The following is a 27,021-nucleotide window of genomic DNA, read 5'->3' on the forward strand; positions in this document are numbered from 1 at the left end:
AATGATTATAACGCTTGGCATGTCCTTCAGGCAATGCTGTTCTACACATGTGAACTGTAACAATTCAGGAGAAAGTTGATGACTTTCAGGTCTACCACTTTCTTGTTGTGCAAACTTGTGATGAAGAATAGTTGGAAGAAAGGCAGGCAGGGACAAGGGGCCCTGCCCTAAGAGGAAACCGCCCTTAGGAGGATTTTACAACACCCTGGAAGGAGCCCTGCACCCTTTCCCACGTGATAGACAGATGACAAAAACCTGATTGGACGACAGGCACATGGAGAGTTAATCAGATTAAAACAGCCTGCCAAGGAGCCCATAAAAACCCCTAGACTTAGAAACTCCGGTGGCAACCCTCTCGAGTCCCCTCCCTCTTCGGAAGCTTTGTATTATCACTTTGCTATTGCTCAATACACCTTGCTTTGCTGCCCACCGCTCTGTCTGGTCTACCTCTTCATTCTTGGAAGTGGCATGACCCAGAACGGTGGGCACCAAAGGAGAAAGAAATCCTATAACACATGGACAAGTGATTGTATTTCTTTATACCTCTATTTTCTGTTTTATAAATTGGCAAAAATAAGAGTAGCTACAGCATAGGACCAGGAGGAGTACGAATTGAGATCTTTCTATGCAAAATGCTTAATCCCACACCTGACAAATAGCAAGTGTTCAATAAGCTTTGGTTACTGTAGTTATGAACCGTTCCTACTCCTCTCACACTATGCCATATCCCAGGAGGGCATAAATACTTAAGTTCATTAATACTTATAAAAGGCAGGATATGTAAGGGATCATAAATTATCAATAAAATGCTGAAGAGTTTCAAGAAAAAAATTCCATCTGGTTAGGAGTTGGGTTCATAAATGTTTTCAAATATGAGTTATTTCTTAAGATAAGCCTTGAGGAGTGGTTGGTATTTTGAGAGGTGGATATGGGAGAATGGTGGAGGGAAATGCATAAACAAAAAACATGGAGAAAATTAAATGTATTAAAGTTCAAAACTTTAAGCCTTCAAGATATTCTTAAGCATATCTGGTTTAGAAGGTAAAACAAGAAAAAGAAAAGAAGCAGAACATCTAAATGAACTTGGGAGTAGGCAAAGATTTCTTTTTTCTTTTTTTAAAAACTTATTTATTGAGGGGTGCCTGGGTGGGGCAGTCGTTAAGCATCTGCCGTCGGCTCAGGGCGTGATCCCGGCATTCTGGGATCGAGCCCCACATTGGGCTCCTCCACTAGGAGCCTGCTTCTTCCTCTCCCACTCCTCCGCTTGTGTTCCTCTCTCACTGGCTGTCTATCTCTGTCAAAAAAATAAATAAAATCTTTTAAAAAAAACCTTATTTATTGATTCTAGAGAGAGAGAGAGAGAGAGAGAGAGAGCTCATGAGCGTGCGTACAAGCAGGGGGTGTGGCAGTGGAACAGAATCCCAAACTGACTCCGTGATAACCACAGAGCCCCAGGTGGGGCTCAATCTCACAACCCATGAGATCATGCCCTGAGCCAAAATCAACAGTCAGATGCTCAACTGAATGAGCCGCCCAGGTGAGCAGCAAAGATATTTTAAATAGGCAACAAAAGATATTAATTATAGGGGTGCCTGGGTGGCTCAGTCAGTTAAGCGTCTCACTCTTGATTTCGGCTCAGATCATGGTATCAGGGTTGTGTGATGAAGCCCAGTGACCAGCAATGCGTTCAGCAAGGAGTCTGCTGGAGATTTTCTCTCCTCCTCTGCCTCTCCCCCGCCCCATCTTAAATAAATAAATAAACACATAAATCTTTAAAAAAAGATGTTAATCATAAAAAAATTGATCATATACTCTATAAAGAATAAAGCTTTGGGAATATGACATATCAAGGGAATGAAAAGGCAATCCACAGAGTGGGAGATTATAATAAGATATATATTTTGACAAATAACTTTAATCTAGAATACAGAACTCCTAAAGAGCAATAAGAAAATGAAAACATGATAAAAAAAATGGGTGGAAGATTAGCTGCTTCACAAAAATATATACTAAAATGGCCAGTAAACATGAAAAAGTACTTCACTTCATTAGTCATTAGGGATATGCAAATTAAAACTGCAATGAGATATCACTACATACCCATAAAATGGCTACAGTGAAGAAAGATTGAGATTGTTAATAAGGATATGGAGAAACTAGAACTCTTTTTTTCTTCAGGTTGGTTTTTTTTTAAAGTTTTTATTTAAATTCCAATTAGTTAATATACAGCATAATACTAGTTACAGATTTACAATACAGTGATTGATCACTTCCATACATCACCTAGTGCTTATCACAATAAGTGTACTCTTTAAACCCCATCACCTATTTAACCCATCCCCCCACCAACCACCCCTCTGGTAAGTGTTAATTGTTACAACTACTTTGTGTGGGTTTTTAAAAAGTTTTTTATTTAAATACAATTTAACTAAAATATATTGCATTATTTGTTTGAAAGATAGAATTCAGTGATTCATCAGTTGCATACAACAACCAGTGTTCATTACTCCAAGTGCCCTCCTTAATGCCCATCACCCAGTTATTCCATCCCCTCCACCTCCCCTCCAGCAACCCTCAGTTTGTTCCCTAGAGTTAAGGGTATCTTATGGTTTGCCTCCCTCTCTGTTTTCCTCTTATTTTATTTTTCCTTCCCTTCCCTTATGTTCATTTGTTTTGTTTCTTAAATTCCACATATGAATGAAATCATACGGCATTTGTCTTTCTCTGATTGACTTATTTCACTTAGCGTAATACCCTCTAGTTCCATCCATGTCACTGCAAATGGCAAGAGTTCATTCTTTTTGATGACTGAGTAATATTCCTCTCTGTGTGTGTCTATATCTATCTATATCTATCTGTATCTATATCTTTACCACATCTTCTTCATCCATTCACCTGTCGATGGACATCTGGACTCTTTCCATATTTTGGCAATTATGGACATTGCTGCTATAAACATTGGGGTGCATGTGGCTCTTCGAATCACTCTCAGTTGTTACAACTACTTTGAAAAACTATTTAGCATATCTACTAAAACTGAATATATACATACCGTATGACTCAGCAATTCCACCTCTAGGTCTTTACCCAATAGAAAGGATATCTACTAGAATGTTCATAGCAATACTATTTATAATAGCAGCAAACTGGAAATTAGCTAATTAACCCATCAACAGTAGAAATAAAAAATTTTGGTTCTTCATGCAATAAAACATTCACATAATGGAATATAGCAATGAGAACAAATGATTTATAATTATATGCAACAACAAATAGACCTTGCAAGTGTGATGTTGAGGAAAAAAACTGAAAGAAGGGCACATATCAACATTCTGTATGATACCAATTTACACAAAGTACAAAATCATGCAAAATGAATCTCTACTGTTGGGATAGGGCTATCCTTGTAGGAAAGGTGCAGGGAGTGACTAAAAGGGAGCATGGGAGGGGCTTGTAGGGTGTTGGAAATTCTTCTACTTGATCTTGTTGCCACTTACAGAGGTATGTTAAGTTTGTATACATTCATCCAACTCTTCACTTTTGTGCATGCTTCTGTATGTTTTCTCCAACAGAAACTTTTTAAATGCGTTTAGTGACAATAATTTTAGTAACTATTTTGTAAAATACAGGCAAAATTCTCCAATAAGAAGAACATCTTCAAAGACTGCCAAGTTTGTATATGTTTAGGATGAAGATGATGTTTTTTCCACTGCCAGCCTGATTTTGCTCAAAATGATTTGTGAGAAGATAAAAGCTCCCTTTAATGCTGATGCTTCCTTGCTGAATTTCATAAGTGGACAGAAGAGACTGACACAGAATCTACTGATGTCAAAGAGAAAAATGTGTATCTAGAACTCTGAGTCTATAAAATCTTCACAATTGGCAGTTCTGCTCCTGAATCTCCCTTGCGGGCACCTCAGGGTTCCCTCCAAGGAGCTCCAACAGCAGCATCCTGGCAGAGTGCTGCATTTAAAAATAAATCCTTCTGAGTACCACACTGAAGTTTATGGGCAATAATGAAGTGCTGCATCAAAAACAGCAGTGAAGCCACATCGTGATAGATTTTAAGCTACAGTGTCCTTTGGGTTTAGTAGTCATATGCCAGCTTTTACACAAGAAGATGAGTCTTTTACTAAGACTCAATGGATGGCTTTTTGAATGTGTGGCAATAGAACACTTAGAGCCAAGTGGGGATTCATTTATACCTGAATATTGTGCTCATGCACTGACTTTCTTATATTTAAATGTTGCAAAAAGGGTAAGCTTTTTTTTTTTTTTTACTCTATAGTACAAAATATAGTTTGATTAAACGTGGCGTACTTCATTAGTTGCCATCCTTTTGGAAGCAGAATTGAAAAATCTGAGAATTTCAGAATTTGAGTAAAGAAGATAAGTGGTTCTCAAAAAAAGTCTTGAGGACCAATTGTCTTCTCTGAAGCTGAATTTACACTTTTGCTTTACTATCGTTTTTTCCCACTTGTAACCTGATATTATTAAGCGTGACCATACAAGAAAAGAAGCTAAGGAAGGGAAAACAGGATTCTGACAAGTGCTTTGTCATTTTTTGAAATAGTTTTTAATACACCTGACTTATCAAAAGGGAATGTCATGTGCTTAGTTCCTAAATTACTAAGTCTTTAGAGAAGCCAAAATTATCTCCAGACAGGGCTTTACTAAAATTGTCTGAGGTCAAGAATGGATTGGGAGGTCACGGTAGCCTGACGAAACTTTCTGGCACAAAGATGTAGGGAGTTGGTCCTGCGCTACATTTGCCCAGTGACTCCTGTCTATGGCATCAAGATGCTTTCATGAAGTGCGAAGCCTCTTTCTGTTTCAGAGGAACTTTTTGCTCTCCCTTCCCAGCATGTAAAGGACCTAATGGCCGCATGGAATCATGGTTTATTTTAGAAACCTTCCAAATAAGACAGGCTTTCCTAGGAAAACCAACCACTATGTTTCTCAAACTGCTGAATGCTTCTAGAGGAATTATATTTCATAAAATTTTAGAGGTAAACATAATTTAAGAATCTACTCTTCATTTTTCATGAGATAAATGTTTAAGAGAATTTAATCCAGCATGATACCTGACTGATGGTAGAATCACATTTAGAGTTGCCATTGCCCAGAGACATTGTTTTGAATATTTAAGTCTATACAATCAAAGATGTACAAGAATCATATATTGAAGTCTTGATCTTCTTTAAAAATTTAAATAGATTTGTAGTTGGTCTGTTTTCTTTTTACGTTTGACTGAAATTCAGGAGTATTCATTTTTCAATGAGATTTTAGTTTTAACGTTCTATTAATATGAATAATGAAAGAAAGAAATTTAAATCAAGGAGAAAAGCCAGTGTGGCCAACAGCCAACATCTCTTTCTATTTTAAAGAACAGTGGAAGATTGATTGCAACACCTCATTTTAAAGAATTCTTTTAGTATTTCCAATTGATATAAAAAAAGAGAACAACAAACGCCATTAAAACTATGCTTTCGGCCATACTGTTTAGGTCTATGAACATAACTAATTCAAATAGCTTCCCAGCAGGAGGCACACATACATTTGTTGGTGGTTTTTATACTGAAGTACTATCAGTAACTGCAACAAAAATGCTATCTGAAAAGACACATTTTTCCAAGCTATGGCAACTGACCTTCCATTGGAGCAGATCAAAGCAGCAAGACCATGGAGGCCTCTGGGTCTGTCTTTAGGTCTCTCTTCTGCAGCTCACAAAAGGGCCAGGCTGAACAGGCTGTAAACAGCAACTCAGGAGGTCAACACATCCAGCAGCTGCTATAAATTCTAGCTCCAGGATACAAAATGTTTTACCCCCTAGTTTCAGAGAATTTCAGTTCTTGCATTCAGTGACTTGGCTATTTGCATTTAAGAACCAAATGGGGGGCAAAGGAATAGTGGTTTACTTAATGGTCCTTTAAAAGATATTTTTTCCTCCAGAAGCTTGCTCCATTTAAGGAAACAGAGTTAATATTTGCTCTGCCAGTGCTCTCTACTCCCACCTTGGTACAGAAAAGAGGTTTCCTTAGCTTAAATATTAACTAAACATTTCAAAGCTATTCAGAAGTTATTGCCCATGTTAAAAAAAATTAATAGGCTCCTAGAAAGCAGGATTTGGGAATAAACAGGACAGCCACAACTGTGCTATAACCCTTTTTCCTTTTTGCATACATATTCCATGGCTTCCATATGACAATTCACTACAGAGAATTCAAGACAAATTCTAGCGGATTATAATCCTGGTGGCCATCATAGACGAGGCCACTCTTGGTCCTCCATCAGCCAAGAAGCCATTTTCATCCAGAAACCTCAGAGATGGCTCCCACTTGGCAGCCAGGGACTTTGAAAGTTGCCATTTCATCCCTGTGGAAACCTGGCATGAGGTGACTAATGTGGACATGCCAGGAACGGGGTGAGCAGAGATTGTAAGTAATGGGAGATAGTGAGGTTCACCTGGGGCAAAAGGTGAGGGGGATTTGAAAAGGTAAGGAAGAGAGGTTAACTTTGGCTTACTTTTACAAAGTGGACTAGAATTAGTACCAATTCCTTAATTGGAATTTCCTAACATCTCACTCCTAAAATGATTTTTTTTCCTTTTATCTTTAAACGAATTGTCAAAACCTGCATAGAATGAAGTAGAGCAGAGCAAAAACTCTATAAGCAGGAACGACTTAATTAAGTGGGTTATCATTTCCTCAGAGGAGCTGGGCAACTGGGATACAATGTGATATCACCCTTACCCTTAGAAACACGGGGCCCTGTGACCTAGGGGATGCTCGCACTCCAAAGGGTCTTTAGTGGGTATTGAATGGAATGGCGACCCTTGACCTGATGTCTTGGAACTCTGCCATTGTCCTACATCCTAGAAATTGAGGCTACTTGCTTCAATCATTCGGGCAGCTTCTGGGGCACTAGTGATACGCAAAACAGCATCAGATAAAGCCCTCCGGTGAAAGCCCAAGGATTTTCTGCATTGGAAGTGATCCATCATAAATGATCGCCCCTGTCCCTGTGTATTATGTTTATTTTTGTACCATTATACTGCTTTTGTACCAGTTTCTCTTCTATGAATTTCTTTTTGGCTTCTCAAATGACTCTGTCTCACTTCCCCAGTGAACACCAAAAGTCAAAAACATAATGATTTTTTAATAAGGTGCCACATGGAAAGTAGAGAATTTAATCATAGCACTCATCATTTTCCTTGTCAATGATTTGCTTTATAAGGCCAGAAAGGAATGGAAATACTTTTTTTCAGAAGAACATTTGTTTTGACTCTTGGTCTCTTCTGAACTTCAAACAGCCTTTTAAGCTCCCTTTGCTTTAAACAACACAAATGGAAAAGCAACAGACCTGGGCTCAATGTATTTTATTTGACAAAGCATGTTGCCAGTTAAAGAAAATGCAAGAAAGAACCCAAAGTTCTAAAATTGCACAATCACTATTTCCAAACGTTGGTTGACTTATGTGTCTGTCTTCTCTTCTCTAACACTTTCTTTCTCTGTGCCTCTCTTATCTCTCACGGTCTCCCTACTATCCCTCCCTCTCCCCGTTTATCTTTTCTGCCTCTCTCAACCCTCTTGTCTCTCTCAGGTCTTTGTTTCCGTCTCTTTCTACTTCTGCATATGGACTTGTCGGTCTCTCTTGTCTCTTTGTCTGTCTCTCTCTCTCACCATAGTACTGCCGGGGAACTGGAAAGCATTCAAACTTTGGCATTTGCCTTCTTTCCCAGCATTCATTTTGCTTTCAATATTTGCTTCTATAAATCAAAAGACAAATAGGACGATTTTACTAATATCAGGACAAGTTTGTCCCTGCAACAAGATAAAACAATTAGATGAAGGTCACATTGTTAGTTATGTCTCAAGTAGTCACGTCAGTTGCAACCACTGAAGATTGTTTTTATATACACTCACATGATAATATCTGCCATACTCATGACAGAGTAGAGCAAGTAAGAACTTAAATTCACCACAGAATTCAGTGGTATATATATGTGTGTGCATGTATATATATATAAATACATATAAATATTTTTTAAGATTTTATTTATGTATTTGACAGAGAGAGTGCACACACAAGCAGGGGGAGTGGCAGGCAGAGGGAGAGGGAGAAGCAGACTCCCCGCTGAGCAGGGAGCTGGATGCGGGACTCGATTCCAGGACCCCGGGATCAGAGCTGAGCAGAAGTCAGACACTTAACTGACTGAGCCATCCAGGTGCCCCCAGTGGTGTATTTTTATAGCAATTTGTCACGAGTGTCCTGGGTTATACAAATACTGTAGTGTTCCGTTGGGGAGCACAGGTGCTTTAGCATACATTAAGTAGACATCTAACTTGTTACATGGTTTATGATTGATCATCCTACATTGTTCTGATGAAGAAAACGGTGCACAGGGAGAAAGGGCTCCATGACAAAGCAAATATACAGAATGAAGCCAACAATGGACCCAAGGGTAGAAAAAAATTTTCTTCCAAAATCAGGGACAAGCCTAATTGTGGTAACTACACCGAGAGCCAGTGTCTGCTAAGAAGTCCCACATCACAGAGTACTAGCACCTTGGAAAAATTAAGGCTCATGGTCTTTAATCTACTCATTTTTTGCAAGAGTCTACTGAACCCTCAGTGTTTACACCTCTAATTCACCAGTGAGGTAAAATAAAATAAGTCGATGCTCTTTCAATATTTTCCAAACCACCTGAAATCCTACTGGGGACTAAGAGATAAAAACATCTACCTAGTGCCAAGACTTCTAAAGTTCTTTCCTAACAGTAATATTTATTCATGTTTTAAAAATGGCAAAAATGAAAAAAAAAGGAATTTTAGGTGGGGAAAACTAAAATGATAACATTAAAACAGAAATGAGAATTTCACAATCATCTATTGTATACATACAAACTACATCTATCCTTATAACAGACAATACTCCCACTTGAGGAGCTAAACTTACCTAGTTTCCAGAGAGATTTCTATGCCCAAGGGTCTAAATAAACATTGAGGCCATTGAATTTTGACTCGAACTAGATGAAACATTAAAAACTTGAAACATGCTCATCATAAAAATCATGTGACAAGACTGCAAATCACCCACGTCACCTAATTTTGTGACAGGCTACCAGCCACTATTCTGTCAGTTTGAACGTGAATTCTTGAATAGGTACAATCATCAGCTTAAATATACTTCCTGAAGAGAAGAGAAAAGTGAGAGAGGGTTCTAAATACTTGGATTAAACATGAATTTCATTTTTAACCTACTAGTTATTCTGAGACAAACTTCAAAAGGAAAAAGATAAAGGAAATGCGGGCAATCAGTCACATCTTTATTATATTTAGCAAAGTGAACCAATATTACAATTTAAATAAAAACAAATTAGGAAAACCAGGATGATATTGGGCAGGGGAGTTGTGAAATTAGCAAATTCTATTGCTCTAATTCTGCTACTTTTCTCTGAAATTGATTTTAACTGTTTTACATTTTTGTCACATACTTCATGAAAAAGTTCCCTAAGGTGTAAATGCTGATCAGCCAGCAATGCTTACCTTCGTTTTTAAGATTACAGTCCACGTTCACTTCTGCATTCGAGCACTGTACGAAGTATTACATTGAGAGATAAATAATTCCATCATTTCAACCTGGTGCTTCTGTGAAATGTGGTGCTAGGAAACAGCCAACGGGCAGTGCGTCTGAACAAATCATACGTCCTGTAATTGCCCCTTAGCTCTAATTACTATTGAGGATAGTGTTTGCAACTTGATTCCAGGGAGAGGGCAGACTACCTTCTGACGACACTGAACCAAATATATCCTAAAAGACTGACAATTACTTTCTTTCATGTAATTTTTCTGAGCAGCTTTAGCTCCTCAGAAACTACTACTCGGCCGTGGTAAAAAATGCAATCAAATCATCTGCCACCCACCTCTTCTTCCCAACAAAGCAAAGCAACTTTCTCAAAATACTTACTTGTTAAAACAATTTGGAATTTTTGGTATCACTTAGACTTGAAGGGATTTTTTTTTTCTTTTCTAGGTGGGCAACTAAATCTTTATTTTAAAATTGCTTTTTATTTCAAAAAGGACTGTGTTCTCAAAACATGAACTTTGTCTATATTCTCTTAGCCCAGAATAATTAATTTATGTGCCATTAGGCCTGAGGAATTTCCTTCCATTCCTGTGCATTTTTAGGTTTTAAGCAAAGATTCACAGCATATAATTAAAAAAGACTAAAGCAGGTAACAATTTGATGTTGATAACATTAATAGGGATGTTTATTCTTTTCAATGCCAAAAACCTAATTTCAGTTAAGTGGGTGAATTATCATAATGAAATTAGCAGTTGTGTAGGGTTGGAACTGAAATGATACATTATTACCCATATATCTAATCTTACTCTGCCACTGGAGTGGCATCTGACCATGTGATCATAACAAGGTTTCTGATATATCCATGTGACACAGTAAGGCTATGACTAAAAGGTTGTTTTGCTTATGTTAGGCTGATTATCATTGATGTTGCTGAGTTAGCTTAGTGGGCATTTGACTGAATAAAAGAAACTTGAAATGACTGACGTTTTAAATGTCAGGAAGGATTTTGCACCTTTGGTTGGGCAACTTAGCAACATTTGCCAACCACAGCCAACACTTTAGTGATGTACAGAGCGAACTGCACCCACCCAAATTCAGAGATTTTATATATCTGCTTATGTCAGATTTAAATGGTAACTATCAGGGACAGGTAAACCTAAGGGAATAATTAGATGCAGCAATCAGAATGGTAATTACAATACCAGCTCTTAGAATTAGCGTGTATCTCCAAGCCCCATGATCTCAGTTGTTACAAATAATAACAAAATACCATTCTAAATGGAACATAGCACACTAGCTCTATACTTATTTCCCCCCAAATAGCAATTGCACACTTCTTGCTCACATAATATTTAGTTCATGATTAAAGTAAACTTATATTGGGCGCCTGGGTGGCTCAGTTGGTTAAGCATCAGACTCTTGATTTCTGCTCAGGTCATGGTCTCAGGGTCGTGAGATCAAGCCCCATGTAGGGCTCCAGGCTGGGTGTGGAGACTGCTTAAGATTCCTTCTGCCCCTCCCACTTAAAAAAATAAACTAAACTTATAGTCACTGATGTGGTTTTCACTTTTATTTTTTATTTTATTTTAAAAAATCTACACCGAAATTTAAAAATCTAGACCCCTCCCAAGAAAACTGTGTTCAGAAGGGATTATGCTGTTAACTTCCTTCAATGTATTTTTCCTTCAATGGAGCTAGGAAAATTATTCCATTCTTTTTTGCCTGCCTTTGAATCATGCTTAATTCCTGGAGTATATTTTCCAGAACATTCCCAGGTCTGGCATACTAGTCCATCCTCAAACTCCCAAACCTTTTATTTGTACCTCCCATAGGTCCTTCATTTAGTTTGGTAGTGTACAAAGTGTGGTCCCCAGACCAGAAGCATCAGCATCACCTGAGAACTTATTAGCAGAGCAAATTCCCAGGCTCCATCCCAGACCGGCAGAATTATAAACTCTGGGAGTGTGACCCAGAAACCTGTGTTTTAACCAGCCCTCCAAGTGATTGGAAACACACTGATGGTTGAGAACCACTGGTCTATGGTACATGTATGTACCAAGAGAGGCAGGAAAATGTGGTAAGGAACATGTAAGCTTCTATGGGGGAAACTATGGGAGAGCTAAAGGCCTAGCAGAGAGGTAGCATTTAAGTGGTGATCTAAAGGGGTGGCAAGAGACTCGATGAATCTGAAGGAGGCACCAGGCATCCCTCTCCTGGCTAACCTGTCACATGTGCCCTTGAGTTAACGCAGCCCCACCAATGCCAAGATCTTATTCCGTAAGTTACCACCCTTCTTCATTCATTTCCTTCTTAAGGAAAACAAATAAAACTTCCCTGATTTTTGTCAGCTTCTTAGTCTACCAACTACTCTGTCTTTTCCTTTAACTTTAATTCCTCTTAGCGTAGCTTATACTTCCTTTTCACTTTTTTTTTTTTTAACTATCCCCTCGTTTCATAAATCTGGCTTCTGTTTTCTCCATCTTAATAAACCTATGGTTTTGAAGTCCTTCATCAGTCCTCCTTGACCCATCTGTACCACTGTAGAATAGGATTCCATGTCTAAACACCTCTTTTCCAAGCTCAACCTTTGTATTTCTGAACACCTGTTGGACTCCTCTCACCTGTATTATCCCACTGGCATTTCAACTTCAATTTGTACCAACTTAAACCAAATCATCCCAGCTCCCTGATCCCTAGAAGGGGCATTCCTCCTCTGGTGGTCTTTATTTCATTTCCTGACACTAAGAGTTTTCTGGTTATACAGACTCTAAAACTTGAATCTGTATTTGACTTTGCCCTCTTCCTTGCCCCTCAATCAAGTTAGTTACCTTTATGACATTTTTCACCTCCTTCCCTTTTCATACCCATTACTGTTACCTTCATTTAGGTCCTCATTAGCTGTTCACTAGTATAATTCTTCAATCACTGTACTCCCCCTGTGGTTAAATGAATTCTTGAGAAGGATAGCTTGAATCAATCATTTTCTTATTCAAAATCTTCCATTACTCCCCTTAGTGAGTTACAGGCTCTGAAATCCAATACTGTGCACCTGTTCAAATCTCTACACAGCTACTTACCAGCTGGGCAACATTAAATAAATTAATTGACTTGTTAAGCCCATTTTCTCAGCTGACAAGTAGAAATAAAAACACTAATCATTTCTCATGAGGAGACCTGAAGGAACTAACACATGTAAATTCTTACTGAAGTGCACAGAAGGCTGAAGGATTTAGCAAATGATAAACATTATTATCACCATCATCAAAGCCATCGCCATAGAATACAATCCCAACACCTTGGTTCAGCAGCCATCACCATCCTTAAACTTAAAACTTTAAAGATATGCTCAACTGAACTATTTCTCAGGTATGACGACAAAATGATTTTCTTTCTGTCTCTGGCTTCTTAGGCAGTACTTTACACCTAGCAGTCACTCTAGAAATGTTTCCTACACAAAGTAGTTTGGTTGGTTCTTATACATACATATTTTCTTCGTTCTTGTACATATATATATATATATATTTTTTTTAGTTCTACCACATTGCTTATGTTTCTTAGAATGCCCTTGCCTTTCTGTCCCCTCTCAAATTCTAGCTTCAAGTGGCATTTTAAATGCCATCTCTTCCAGGAAGCCTTTCCATATCCATCAGAAGAAAGTGTCTTGCTCTCCTTTGAATCTGCAATACGTTTCACTAATATCTCTTTTACAGTATTTAAGACATTTGATTGTGTATGTGTCTTTTTCCCCCAAGAAGCTATCAGCTCTTCTGGATTAGAGACCAGACATGATTTGCTGCTTTTGCCTAGTGACTTGCCCAGAGAAAGCACTCAACAAATGTACTGAATGAATGAATGAATGAATGAGGTAAAGGGAACAGCATCTACACTCTTAAATGAACTGTGCTCTGCGTACTACCTGGTGAAAGGCTTTCTTTCCCATTGATAATTATGAGGGTCTTCAAAGAGGAAACATGATGAAAATTACAGAAACAAGTTTTAAAGGGCCCCTTATAAATGGGGAGTTTTCTTTAAACCTTGGGTTTAACGTTATTCTAGAACTCAGAAGCATGTTCCACATAAATAAGGTCATAAACATTCATCGGATTCCTGGGATAATGCTCAAAAGCTTAATTAACCCATAGGACAGGTGTAGTGGCTAGAACATTACACTAGCACCTCAATGCCAACATTACTACAAGGGGTCATGAAAAGTAGTCAATATTCTATGAGTGTTTAAGAAGTGCTCAATCTTCTTTATAAAACATCAAATCACGAATTTTGTTTTCTTCTTCATATTTTAAGACATACTCCAAGGGCTGTAACCAGAAGCCAATTTTCTTGTGTATTCAAATGATTACTTTTCATTGCCAGGAAGAATGTGCTCTGGTTAAAGAATGAATTCATAATTGCTGATTATAAACTGTAGATTTAGAAAATGAAAGTCTTCTATAAGGTTGTTGATATGTTTAAATTTTCAGAAATCAGAAATTATTTTCTCTTTTAGTTACAATTCTAATTTTTAGCTCCTTTGTCTTCATTTTGGATTAATTTTAAATTGACTGTGTGGCCCCTGATACTCCAGCTTCAGTTCCTTTATCCACATCCCCTGACAACTACATAATGGCCCGTTAACAAACTTTTAATTACATTCATTAAGGGAGTCTGTTATTTTAAAGTAACTCTTCAGTGAGTAAATAATCCCTTTTTAATGGAAAAATGATTGCCTTTCCAATTATCTGAATTGCAATTTTGGATTTTCACAAAATTACTTAAAGCAGAAAACCTTATAAACAAGAAATTATCAATGAAAAAGACATATTTTCACTGTTACTTTTGTTCCCCCCAGTACTGAGCTAGACATTCTGATATGCTGATAACGGGGCCCTTGGTCCTTGAGAAGGTGACTATTTGGAGAACAAAACCAGTATATCTGGAACACTTCGAGACCAACACAAAGACACATAAAATTTAGTGTGAATTACAGGCCCAGAGAGAGAAGTAGTAGAGCAGAGAATATAACCTCACAGGGCAGGGATCTTTGTTTTCTTCACGAGTGTATCCTCAACACTTGGAACTGTGCCTTACACATGTTACGAGCTCAAAAAACAACTGCTCCACCAAAAGGAAAGAGAAGTGAGTTAGAAAAGTGAGTTAGAAGAAGTGAGTGAGAAATGAGTTAGAGAAGTTTCCCTGTGAAGGCAGGGCTTAAGTAAGATCTTAAAACATGTGATTCCTTGGTTTCTCCTTTTGCTCACCACCTACAACCAGACTCTTACCAAGTCCTGTCTGTACTCCCAGTACATACTGCGGATCTTTCTGCTTCTCTCCATGTCACAGCCACTTTCTAGCCCAAGCCATCAGCATCTATCTGGACTACAGCTAATGGCTCTGAATGGTTCTTTCTGGGAACATTTATGCTCCCCTACACTTGGTTTCCACGTAGCAGCCAAACTGTTTAAAAATACAAACCTTACCATGTCCCTCTCCTTCCCATAGCCTACATTTACCACATGATTAAGCGTCTGCTTACTTCCAAAACCTCACCTTGTATCACCTCCACTTGCCAACCGCTCCCCTTCCAAGACCTAACCTTCTTTTCTCTTTCTTGAACTTGTCAAATTCATTATCTCAAGACTTTGGTGTTTGCTGTTCCCTCAGGGTGGAACTCTCATTCCTAAATTTAGTTGGGTCTCAGCTGAGGTCTTCAGCAAGGTGCTTCCTCTCTTACGGGGTTCTGTTTACCTACTCCATCCACTTATGTGTCTCTAGAATTATCTTGTTTTATTTACTTGTTCACTGCCTCCTCTCACTACAATGTGATCTCCATGACAGCAACAGCTATATTCCAGATGCTTTATTCCCCACTTCTAGAACAGTGCTAAGCCTCTGACAGGCACTCAGTACAGATTTTGAATGAATGAATGACTTTATTTCCCCAGCCTTTTCAAGTATGAAGACAGTTTTTACACATTGAATGATTTGAAGGGCTCCTCACATATTATTATTCTTTTCTTTCTCATGAGTAGTCTCTTATTATATATGATGCTGTTATGAAGTCAGGAACATTTTTTCAAATAAAGGCTTACCATTATCACCGTGGGGCTGACATACGTTTGGCAAGAGTATGACAAGTGAGACGTGGTGCCCATTTCCAGTTCCAGGTACGAGAGGATCCTTTGCCTACAGACATTATGGGATCACTGAGGAGTAATATGCAGACAGCATAAGAGAACACAGGAACGGAAGCCATCCTACTTAACACTTTTACAGAGATGAGAATAAACCCAGGTGAAGCCTTGGCCTAAACTAAGGATAAACTAACTAATTTTTTGAACCCTCTAACACCTACTATAGAGTTTACTGGTCATCTTCACACATTTGTATAATAATGGCTAACACATTACATTTATTAATATGCCAACACTATTCTAAGCACTTTATGCATATATTAATTCATCCAATCCTGCCAATTGACACAGTAAGGGAGAAACTTGCTACCACCCACATTTTGTAGATGAGAAAACAGGGCACACGAAACTTAAGTATTTTGCTCAAGATCACAAAGCAGGTAAGTGGCAGGGCTGGCACGCAAAGCCATGTTGTCTGGCTCTAGAGTCCACACTTTAGCCGCTATGCTTTGCCACCCTCCTGACTGAGGAAGAAGGCACTGTCTTCACACTAGGTCGGGAATGTCTTGCATCATACATAGCATACAAGAAAAATTACATAGCAAATGTCAGAGACTTCTAAATATGCACGTTTTATTCCCAAACATTTTCAAGCAGTTGTTTTCTCTTTATGCCACATAAAGGTCTGAAATGCTTAGCAGCAAGTAGCTTCATGAAGCAGTTCTATATCATGTGGGAAATCATGAGGATAATCTAAATCAAATACCAAATCTCACTGTGCCTTCAATATCACTGTGAAAACAGCATGCTTTTCTAGGACACACTGTGAAGTCTGAGGTGATAAGATAGCCTATCTCAAAATGACTTGAAACCAAAAATGGATTTTCCCAATTCACCAAGAATGTTCTATTTTGACAGGTTAGAACATGGGGATACAGACCTCACCTTCATATATAAGGTCTTAAAGCCTCAGTGATTTCTGCCCAGTATTCGGTCAGGTTGTTTATGAAGGAAGTTCAATATTAGCTTATGGAACCAAGACAGAATTCCAATAAGGCTCAGGTTGTTTTGTCATTCACATAAGGCCCTCATTTATTCCCCTCCATCTAGTCCCTCCTTTTAAAAGAGATTAATTAGTCGCCTTGCAAAATATGAATGAATCAAGGAGGAGTTGCGTCTACTGGGCAGAGCACATGTTATGCAACTTGACCCTTATGTAATAAATCTTTTGGAAAGCAGGTCTTCTTTTCCCAGTGGGACCTGTCTTCACTTTTCTCATGTGAGACTTGGCAAATGGGACATTCGGAGTTTGACAGGCCACTTCTCTGCTCCTCAGCTGACAACTATTATACACAGATGTCAGCTGAAACCCTTACCGGGGCACGTAGGGGATCAGAACGTTTGAATCACATCCAGCACCGAGAATCCATCCTCCCTCAGCTCTCTGCCTGCCCCATCCCATGCCACCAGCAGCACGGCCCTCCTACAATGCTCTAGGGAGATGGCACACAGCACGAGCAAGGCAAAGGATCGGCTGTCAGCACGAAGCTGGCTTAGGGCGTTCCTTTGTGAGAAGTTCATTCAGGAAGACAAATCTCTGAATTCCTGCCATTATTCCTTGATAAAGGTTTGGGAGCTGGAGGAGAGATGTAAAAGAATTTAGGGCTTTTTCTCATGGTGTGGTAGTTTTAGAGTCAGACTACAGTTCAAATTTTGCTTCTACTATTTATTAACTTGGGACGTCACTTTGGGGAATTACTATCCCAACCTCAGTTTTCTCATCAGAAATACCTGCCTTTTTTAGGGTTGCCAGGGGAAGGGCATCGTAACACATATAAAATGTTTAGCACGGTGGCTGGTGCAGAGGGTGCCTTCAATAAATGTTAATTCTGTCTTTGTTTCTCCCAAACTGAAAAGGGCCAGGTGTTTGGAGGTCTGCATTTAGAAATGCCTCCAATATCCTCAGCACAACCCATTTTCATTGACTTTGTTTTTGTTTTGGCTTTATGTTTTTGCTTTGGATTCTTATATTAAGATCCACGGACTCCCCCTCTCCAAGAATTCAATGCAGTATTTGCAACCATGCTTGTTTTGGGCAAAGAAGAATCCAATTTAGTCAATTCTCAAAGGATTCTATGATTCGAAGAGACTAAAAATCTCTGCGTATGTTTTTGAAAAGTTGTAGGCAAAGTGAATATTTTTTTGTAAATCAATTTGACTTTTAACGTACTAGAAGAACGAGTGAGCAAAGGAACTCTACAATGAATCTTTCTGTAAAGCAAATACTTGTTTCATAAACTGCTTATTCAATCCAGAGTTTTTTGGTTTTTACAAAAGATTTAGACTTTCAATATCAGGTTTGCTTAAACTAGAACTCCTAGTGACATTATATGCCTAGTAGTAACTTCCATTAACAATTTACAGTGTAGCCTGGGGGTCAAGTTCGGGTTGAGTGTAAACTGAAAAAGAAGGAACTCCAAAAAGTCCCTGATCTTAACTGGACAGAATCTTAGTTATCCTCTGCTCCAAAGACCTCATTTCATGGATGAAGAAATTGAGGTTCTCAGGGGTTACATGACTTGCCCAAGGTCATTGCAATAGTTACAGACAATAAGGAATAACAGCTCTAAAAATAATGACAGTGATTATGATGACGACGGCGGCACTATGATCTGTTGAGCATTTACTTGAGCTGAGCCTTTGAAAGACTTTAACCTCATGTACTTTTGCTACAACCCCAGAGGAAGATTTTATTACCTCCACTCATCAGATGAAGCAATTTGCCCAGGGCTCCACAGCCTGTAAATGGACAACTCAGAACTTAAACCGACTCACAACTCAGAACCTGTTCTGGCTTGAAAGACTGTGCTTTTAGGCTGCTTCCCAGAATACAACAGAACAGAGAGTCACATGGTCTTGAAGTAGAAACAAGAGGTTAGGAAAGGTGTACCTACAACCTTCAAGGTATATATTTGAATGGGTTTTTTAAAAATATGATATTAGATAGTCCTTGATAATGCTATACCTTCACAGATATACATTTGTGGTATACCAGGAGTATAAGCTCCAGAATATATCCAGGTCAGTTGCTTGGAATATCACCCTTAGACACAATTCGCTCTGACCAGGCTTCTTCCAAGGCTGCTGGCCAAGAGGATTGGTCCTCGCGGAGTCTATGCTCTCCTCCCCCACATTCTTTTTTTTTTTTTTTTTAAGATTTTATTTATTTGACAGAGATAGAGACAGCCAGCGAGAGAGGGAACACAAGCAGGGGAAGTGGGAGAGGAAGAAGCAGGCTCATAGCAGAGGAGCCTGATGTGGGGCTCGATCCCATAACGCTGGGATCACGCCCTGAGCCGAAGGCAGACGCTTAACCGCTGTGCCACCCAGGTGCCCCCTTCCCCCACATTCTAAGCCACATTCTGGGTATCTGGGATTTCATATGTTTATTCCCAAATGGCCCTAGAACTACTTCCAGGGCCTATACAGGTCTCTTTTCTAGACCTTTCTTCCTCGAGGCAGATAATACCCATGTGGGACCAGCATGGCTGTTTTTAGGAAATATAGATGGAGCTTGGCAGCTGGGACTGGGTGTCCATCCTCCTGAAGTATAGGAGAGGGCTGGGGTGGAAAAAAAAAAAAAAGAGGGTGGGACAGGAGCCACGCTATGCTTCCATGTTCTGGCACAGAACTTTGATCAGTGTCTGGGAATTCTAAAATAATGCGTGGCCTTCTCAGGTTTTTATGACTATATATTTGTCAATGTATATATTTGTCAAAGTATATGAAATATACTTTACCTAGCAGCTGAGTGGCTTGATTTTGAACTATTACAATTTATAGTAGATATATATGGGCATTAATTTTTATCCTTGTCTCAGGCCTCATGTATCATGGGACAGGACAAGACAGGGCTGCATGCTTTTCTACTTCCCAGTGCTGTTCTTTCTCAGCTTTCTGGGTCTTTGGATCCCTTTAGTATGGCTCCATATCTGCTTTGATCTCTATTTTCCTCAACTCTACCTTTACTGATGACTTGGTATGAAATCCATCTAGGATCAATGATCTACAGATCTACGATCTATGAAATCCATCATCTGACATGTAATGAGGGCTGATTATAAGCCACGAGGTACTATGTATATAACAATGGACAAGAAACCCTCAGTCCCTGCCCTCATAGAGCTCACTGCCTGTGAGAGTTCTGCTTGAAAATAAAGGCATTTAAAACACAGCATGACAGGTGTGATGACAGAGTCATACTGGCTACGCTGAGAGAACATAATTCCTTCACAGGTGTCCAGTAAGGTTTCCTTGAGAAAGTAAAGTCTAAACTGAAAACCTGGAGTAGGATTTACCTAGGCAAAAGGTAGGAATACGGCAGGAGAAGAGGAAGAGCTGGTTGCATGCTTAAATCGAGGGGATTACACAACAGGCAGGCCGACAGCCAGAGCAAGCATCGTACCCTGAACTGAAAGAATTTCAGCATTGATTGAAGTATGTCTCTGGGGTGAGAAATGTTCCAGAAACTGGAACAAGACCAACACAGGTCTTAGAAGTTATGTTAATGTGTTTAGGCTTGACCTAAAGGGGATGGGGAGTCAAAGGCAGATTTGAAACCAGGACACGACATGATGAGACTTCTACGTTAGGAACATCAGTGAGTGAAACATGGATTATGTGTATGTGCCAGAGGAGCTGCTGGGGAAGGAGCGGGAGGGAAGGGCAGGCTGATGGTGCTAAGAAGTCCAAGTAGGAGGCATTATAGCAACCCAGGTGAGAGACAATTTTAGCATGGATTGCGTGTGGGTCAGGCTGTAGTGAGAAGACTGATGGAAGAGGTAGAATCAGTAAGACACGATCACTGATTAGATATGAGGCTAACATCCAGTGGACTGAAGAGAAGCTCCCAGCCTGGGTAAACGGAGGGATCAATCGCAGAGAAGGAACGCAGAGGGAGGTGAAACCTTGAAGGGATATTTGGTTTCTGAGCATTGACCTCAGCATCACTCCAAGTCACAGCTTTTGATTTTCATCTTTGGATACCACACACTGAGACTGAGAGTGAGGGCCTAAGTGTTAGATTTTGGGGGTCTGCTCTTCCTACTGTGCCCCGCTTGTTTTCTGGCATCAGGAGGAAGGGTGGATGAGCAACAGCCAGGAGAAAGGGAATTCTTAGATGAGGCTCTCATTTATAATTCCTCTGTAAAAGATCATCATTTGTTTACAATACTCTGCTATCATAAAAATGACTGGGATTATTCAATAAATGACAATGTTTCTGAATTTTCAGTTATGTTGGATTTGGGGGTTAGTCAGTATGTCAAGATTTTGTTCTCAAATATTTCATGTTAACCTAATAAATGTTGATCCTTAAAGATGAAGAAAGTTACCTAGAGAATGGCTAATACATACCCCTCCCTAACATATTTTCTCAGACTTTACACATGCATTTCATAGTACATCAACGACAGAAATTAATCTTTATCCATATACCTGAGTTATAGACTTTTCTCAATCTCTAGGAATTTCACATGGGCTACTAATACCAGAAGGGAAATTTTAAGTAATAACACTTAGTCTCGGTTAAAAGGAATAATGCAATTTTTATTTTTTATTTTGCCAGACTGAACATCAACTGATATGCTAACAATCCTTTATGAAGCCAGACTGAACATCAACTGATATGCTAACAATCCTTTATGAAGCAGCTATCAGGAAAAGCAAAAACAAAAATAAAAAACAAACAAGCAGCTATCAGGAAAAGCAAAAACAAAAATAAAAAACAAACAAGCAAAAAACCCTAAAGGATGAGTTCAGTTTCTTGAAAACAAACTTTTCATAAGTAAATGTATCATTCTGCTCAATACTGATGAACATCGTCTGCATTATTTATTAGCCATAGCATATGCAGTCCAATTAGGTTTTTTAAAAAAAATCTAAAATTTAGGTGAAAAGTCAAATTTAAGTTATTTTTGAGCTTAACAATTGTGCTGTGTGAATTTTTAAAGTGGAAAAATAGAAATCAATACCATGTAAGGAAAAAAAGAAAAATGGATGAGGAAGCTTTCAGGGGCCCTGTCAATATTTTAAGCAAACACAGAGGAAGAAGTCAAGTTTCTACGGCAGCATTACCAAGGTTATTCACATCTAAGCCTGTGTGGCTTTGGATAAAATTCTTTATTTCTTTATATCTTAGTTTTTTCATAAATAAAAGAAACAATCAGAACAGACTCACCAAAATGCCACAGAGAAGAAGGTTTATAATGAGTTTTGACGTGCGCTTGATAAAAACTATAGCATTATTATTAGATCCATCTTATTTTATCTTTACACAGACCTTGGATCCCTATGACCAAAAGGAATGATTTTTAAAATCATTTCTTTACTGTAATGATCTTTAAGATCGATAACAAAATCTTTCCCCGGGAGAAACGGGCAAATAAAAATTAGTGCCATGAGAATGCCTCTGTGGGTTAAGGGGTTTGAATCCTGCATGCAAACTGCATTTTACAGTGAGGGAAACGTATCTAAACCACCATCTACTCAGGGAACAATGGAACCGCATCATCTGTGGATAAAATACAGATCAGAACTGATATGAATCAGACAGGCAACACTGTCCTTACTCAGAACGCTGAACGATAAAATAAAATTTTCTCTTTATCCTTCTCAAAATTGTTAGGAGTTCTCTTAATGCAAACAAGAAAGTAGAAAGTCCATGGAAGCAGAATCGAAACTATTTCTGTTTGGCTCTGAGCAAGGTATTTATCTGTTACATCCTGAACAAGGAGCAGAGCGAACTAAAAAATATCCCTGAGCAAACAACGGGAAAACCGTCTGGGTAACCACAAAAATAATGACTATTGAAACACTCGCGTTATAGTCAAATTAATTGTAGCTCCTTACAGGAAAAGACCATTAGAAGCCAGAAAGCCCATAAACAAACTAGATGGAAGCGATGCTAAAAGGAGCTAATCTAATGTCATACTTGCACACAGAGGAAATTCTACTCTTCACATGGCAGAAATCGTTAGCGTAAGTACAGATACACTGGCGGACTACCGTCTTCCCTCGTGGTTCAGGAGAGTTGGGCGAGAAGGAGGAGCGTAGAGGGGCAGGTTAAGGAGGCAAGGCTAATGAGCGAGAAGTGGGTTGACGTGCTGCTTCCCTTGCTCTCTGCCTCCTTCCTTCTGGAACTTCTCTTTAGCCCTGCCTCCTGAGCTATGTCTCTCTAGGCACTCCTCTGGCCTCTCCCCGCAAAGCCTGTTCTTCCTCTTCTGTGTACGTGGATGTTCCGGTTTGGTTTCACCCCTGGTTTTCTGCTGGTGGTCCTCTACACCTTCTCCCTGGAGGACCCCTGTCTGTCAGGGCACTGTCTCTGCGAAGGACTGCCACTCTGAGCCCCGGCCTCTGCCCCGAGCCTCAGCTCTATATACCCAGTTGCCAGCTGGATCCCCTGTAATCATGTCTACAACCAAACCTATTTGGACTGAAAGATTTTACTCTGAAATGTGAGAATGAAATGACTCATTCTAAAGGAATATCCTGAGATTATAAAAGATATATTTAGAAGAGGAAGAGAGCCAGTGCCAAAGAGTGAGAAAGAAAGAACGTTAACCATATTTCTTATAAATCTTCAGTGTACAAGAATTACATATTTTAATAATATTTTTAACCATCTGAGTACAAATTAAATTTAATGTTATTTGAATGCCAGGTTCAAATGAAGGGTGGCCCTTTGTTCTGTTGGATTTGTTTTCAGCCCCTCACCAAATGTTAAAACCAGATTGAGAAACAGAAGTAGAAATGCTGTTTATTTGGAATTCTCCTTGGCCTCAAAGCATTGCTCCTTTCCTGTGCAAAGTGGAGAAGCTTTCAAAGGCCACTCTGAGTGAAGCTCCGTGTGGGAGCTGATTCCACCCCCTCTTCACTGCAGAATGCTCAACTCAGAGGAAGAATGGAGGGGGGGGGTGGGAAGGAGAGAAGAAGAAAAAGGGAAAGCAAAAGGGAGGAAAGAACGAACCATTAATACATTTCTCACTCTACCCAAAATTTGTGTGTGAAGAGTAAGTGGTAATTAATTATGCCAGAATGTTTTGGTGTTATAAAAATTTTTTTAAAGGAGAGGTGCCCATGCTTTTAGATTATATTCTCACCTAATGCTAATACAACACCCACAGGATATTTGAAAAATTTGAAGTTCTAGAAGATTTTCATTGAAAACCTGTTAGAATTTCTCCATGGTTCATTTTTATTTTTATATTTTTTATATTTTTAAAAGATTTTATTTATTTGACGGGGAGACAGCCAGTGAGAGAGGGAACACAAGCAGGGGGAGTGGGAGAGGAAGAAGCAGGCTCCCAGCGGAGGAGCCTGATGTGGGGCTCGATCCCAGAATGCCAGGATCACGCACTGAGCAGAAGGCAGACGCTTAACGACTGAGCCACCCAGGCACCCCTCCATGGTTCATTTTTTAAATCTTTTTTTTTTAAAGATTTTATTTATTTGACAGAGATAGAGACAGCCAGCTAGAGAAGGAACACAAGCAGGGGGAGTGGGAGAGGAAGAAGCAGGCTCATAGTGGAGGAGCCTGATGTGGGGCTTGATCCCATAACGCCGGGATCATGCCCTGAGCCGAAGGCAGACGCTNGCACTGAGCAGAAGGCAGACGCTTAACCGCTGTGCCACCCAGGCGCCCCCCATGGTTCATTTTTAAAGCAAAAGTTGAAAGAAATTTAAATTCCAATATATTTTCAGGAACACCTGAACTTAATTCTTCCCCTAGACAACTCTTCTCCTTATATTCTTTAGGCTAAATGATGCCAACTACCATACCACATGCCTCCTACCTCTCCTTTTCTTCTCACAGCCGCACAAACACCAGGTCCTACAGGTTTTAATTTCCACTATGTCTCAAATTCATCCCCGTGACTGACCACTGCCCTACTTCAGATCCTCATCTTTTCCCATCATCATTGGTCTCCTTCACTCCACTTTGATTCTCCTTGGATCCATCTCTTAGGCTGCTGCTAGAAAAATTTATCAAAAATCCAAATTGATTCATGCAAATCTTCTGCTTAAATCTTTTTTTTTCATTCTGTTTCATTTCATCTACTCAAATAATATCTGCTGAGGACCAAGGCCTGCATGTCAGATCAATGCACAATGTTGGGAATGTGGCATGAACGAGACCAACAGGGTCTCCATGCCCACAGAACTTTGCCTTCACCATCGAATTTACACTAATATGGCTTACATGGTCCTCCAAGATGAGACTGCTAACAACCATCTGAGCTTCATTTCTCACCATCCCTGTCTCAAACATACATTAGCAGCACACCTGTTTATAGTTCCCTGTATACGTCATGCTCTTTCTCACCTTTGTGATTTTCTCCTACTGACCCTTTTCTCTCCTCTCCCACTTGATCTGCTTCTTTCTATGCATTCTCTGAGAGAAAGTCTCTCTCTGACCCACTCAGGCTGGGTGAAGTTTTCCTCCACTGTGTTCCTATATAATACCTACATTCCACATCACCATATCCATTGCATTGTAAATATCTGTACACATATATGAACACAATTCATTTTAGGTACATCTAGTTCTAGACAAACATTTATTTACCAACTACCAAATTCAAACATAATGACTCATATATTCTATCATAAATTTAGAAAAAAATTGATGGCAAAGAGATGCTGATACTAACAGAGTTATAATTCAGGGAAGAGGGCAGGAGGCAGGAGGTGTTTGGATCCCAGTTCCAATTCCATATCCATGATGGACTTAAAAACTCAGGCAGTTCAATAAATATAGAGAAATTCAACTGACTGTTTTGTTCTAGTAATCTCTGCTGCACTAGTATGTTTGCCTTCCTGACTGAGGTATTAATAATTAAGTGTGTTGTGATAAAGTCTGGTCCTTTTGCTAGCGGAGAGGGTTTGAGGAAAAGCTCTTAACAGATGGCTTCAAGCATTCTTCATATGAGAATAAAAAACCCAGCTGAAAACTGTATATAAAAATATATTGAGGCAGTAAGGAGTAATCATTACCTGCAAATATACAATTATGACATGGAGGAGAAGTCCCATACCATTGGGCAACTAGAGTAAAAACTAAGATTTCTTTGAGACCTTCAGAACACTCCATGAGACAAAAAGCAGGCTACCCAAGCCCAGTTGGATTGAAGGGATCTTGTTTTTTAAGGCCAATATTAGTGGGGAAGTAAGCCAAAGCTGCCTCCTCAGATGAGATCTTGGAATAATTTCTTTTTTTCCATTTTAAGCAACTTCTAGCTCTTATTAGAGTAGATAACATAGAGTTGATTATACATCAGACTTAAAATCTCATGGTGAAACAAAGTTTCTCTAATAACAAGTGCCAAAAGTCTCCATAAATATAGATCCTTTCCATCTGTAAGACCATTTACTATAATTCTCTAATTATACAGAGCCGGTATCTACTTTAAATAGAAATTTTGCCTGTGTATGTCAGTGAATTTCTAGTGGAACATGTGGCAACTAGGCCTGTGCTGTTTTATAATTACCGATCTGGAGGAAAAAAATCAGGTTAAGGTAAGGGTTTATTAAAACTTGTTAAGTTGTATAACTTATTAGAAAAAAAACTATAATTGCTTTTTAACAAAAGTTTAGATAATTATGTTTCAGTGTTTTTAGTAAATTGCTAAGATGAATACTAGTTATGCCCACAGTAAGGAAAATAATGAATAAAATAATTGCTTTGTGGTCTGTACTGTCTTTGTTACAAACAAAAAACAATCCCAAAACAACAATAACAGAAAAACAAACACACACACATACACCAAAAAATCTGTGGTCATGAATAAATGTTAGTGTGCTTAAATTTCTGTAAGTTTTCTTGGGCTGGTATACTTAATTCTCATAATGTTTGTAAACTAACTTATGTCTATTTTTCATATTAAGAAATTATTAAATTTTTTCTGCTTTGGCAATTACTTATTGTTTAATTACATATTTATGTGGTCTTATTGTTGGCTAGACACCTCAGACATTACTTTCCTTAACTAGTGACAGTACTCTAAATATGGGATGTGTATGTGTATATGTGTGTACGTATGTGTCTTTCTACATGTATCCATATACACAGCAATTATTCTTCATACATGCTTATATTTGCACATTTAAGTACTATAGACTCACTCTTTGGCTCAAACCCATTTATGCATTCATTCAAATATTTCTTTTAAGCATCTACCATGAGCCAGGCCCTGTGTTTATCCTGAGTGAGACATGGTCCCTGCCCTCTAGAATCTAGTAAGAAAAA

At 38.9% G+C, this 27,021-nt stretch overlaps 1 protein-coding gene and 1 long non-coding RNA gene across 2 annotated transcripts in view; both read right to left on the minus strand.

Annotated features, from left to right (window-relative positions):
• The window catches only part of ZNF385B (zinc finger protein 385B), a 313,747-nt gene that overhangs the window by 99,303 nt on the left and 187,423 nt on the right, over positions 1-27,021 (minus strand). The window lies entirely within an intron of this gene.
• LOC117801105 lies at positions 1,235-9,721 on the minus strand. Its single transcript, XR_004623511.1, has 3 exons — positions 9,549-9,721; positions 5,651-5,749; positions 1,235-1,294 (listed from the first exon to the last, which is right to left on the minus strand). It is a non-coding gene; the product is annotated as an uncharacterized LOC117801105 (long non-coding RNA).

This window comes from Ailuropoda melanoleuca, chromosome 2, assembly GCF_002007445.2.
Source record: "Ailuropoda melanoleuca isolate Jingjing chromosome 2, ASM200744v2, whole genome shotgun sequence".
Lineage (NCBI taxonomy): Eukaryota > Metazoa > Chordata > Mammalia > Carnivora > Ursidae > Ailuropoda > Ailuropoda melanoleuca.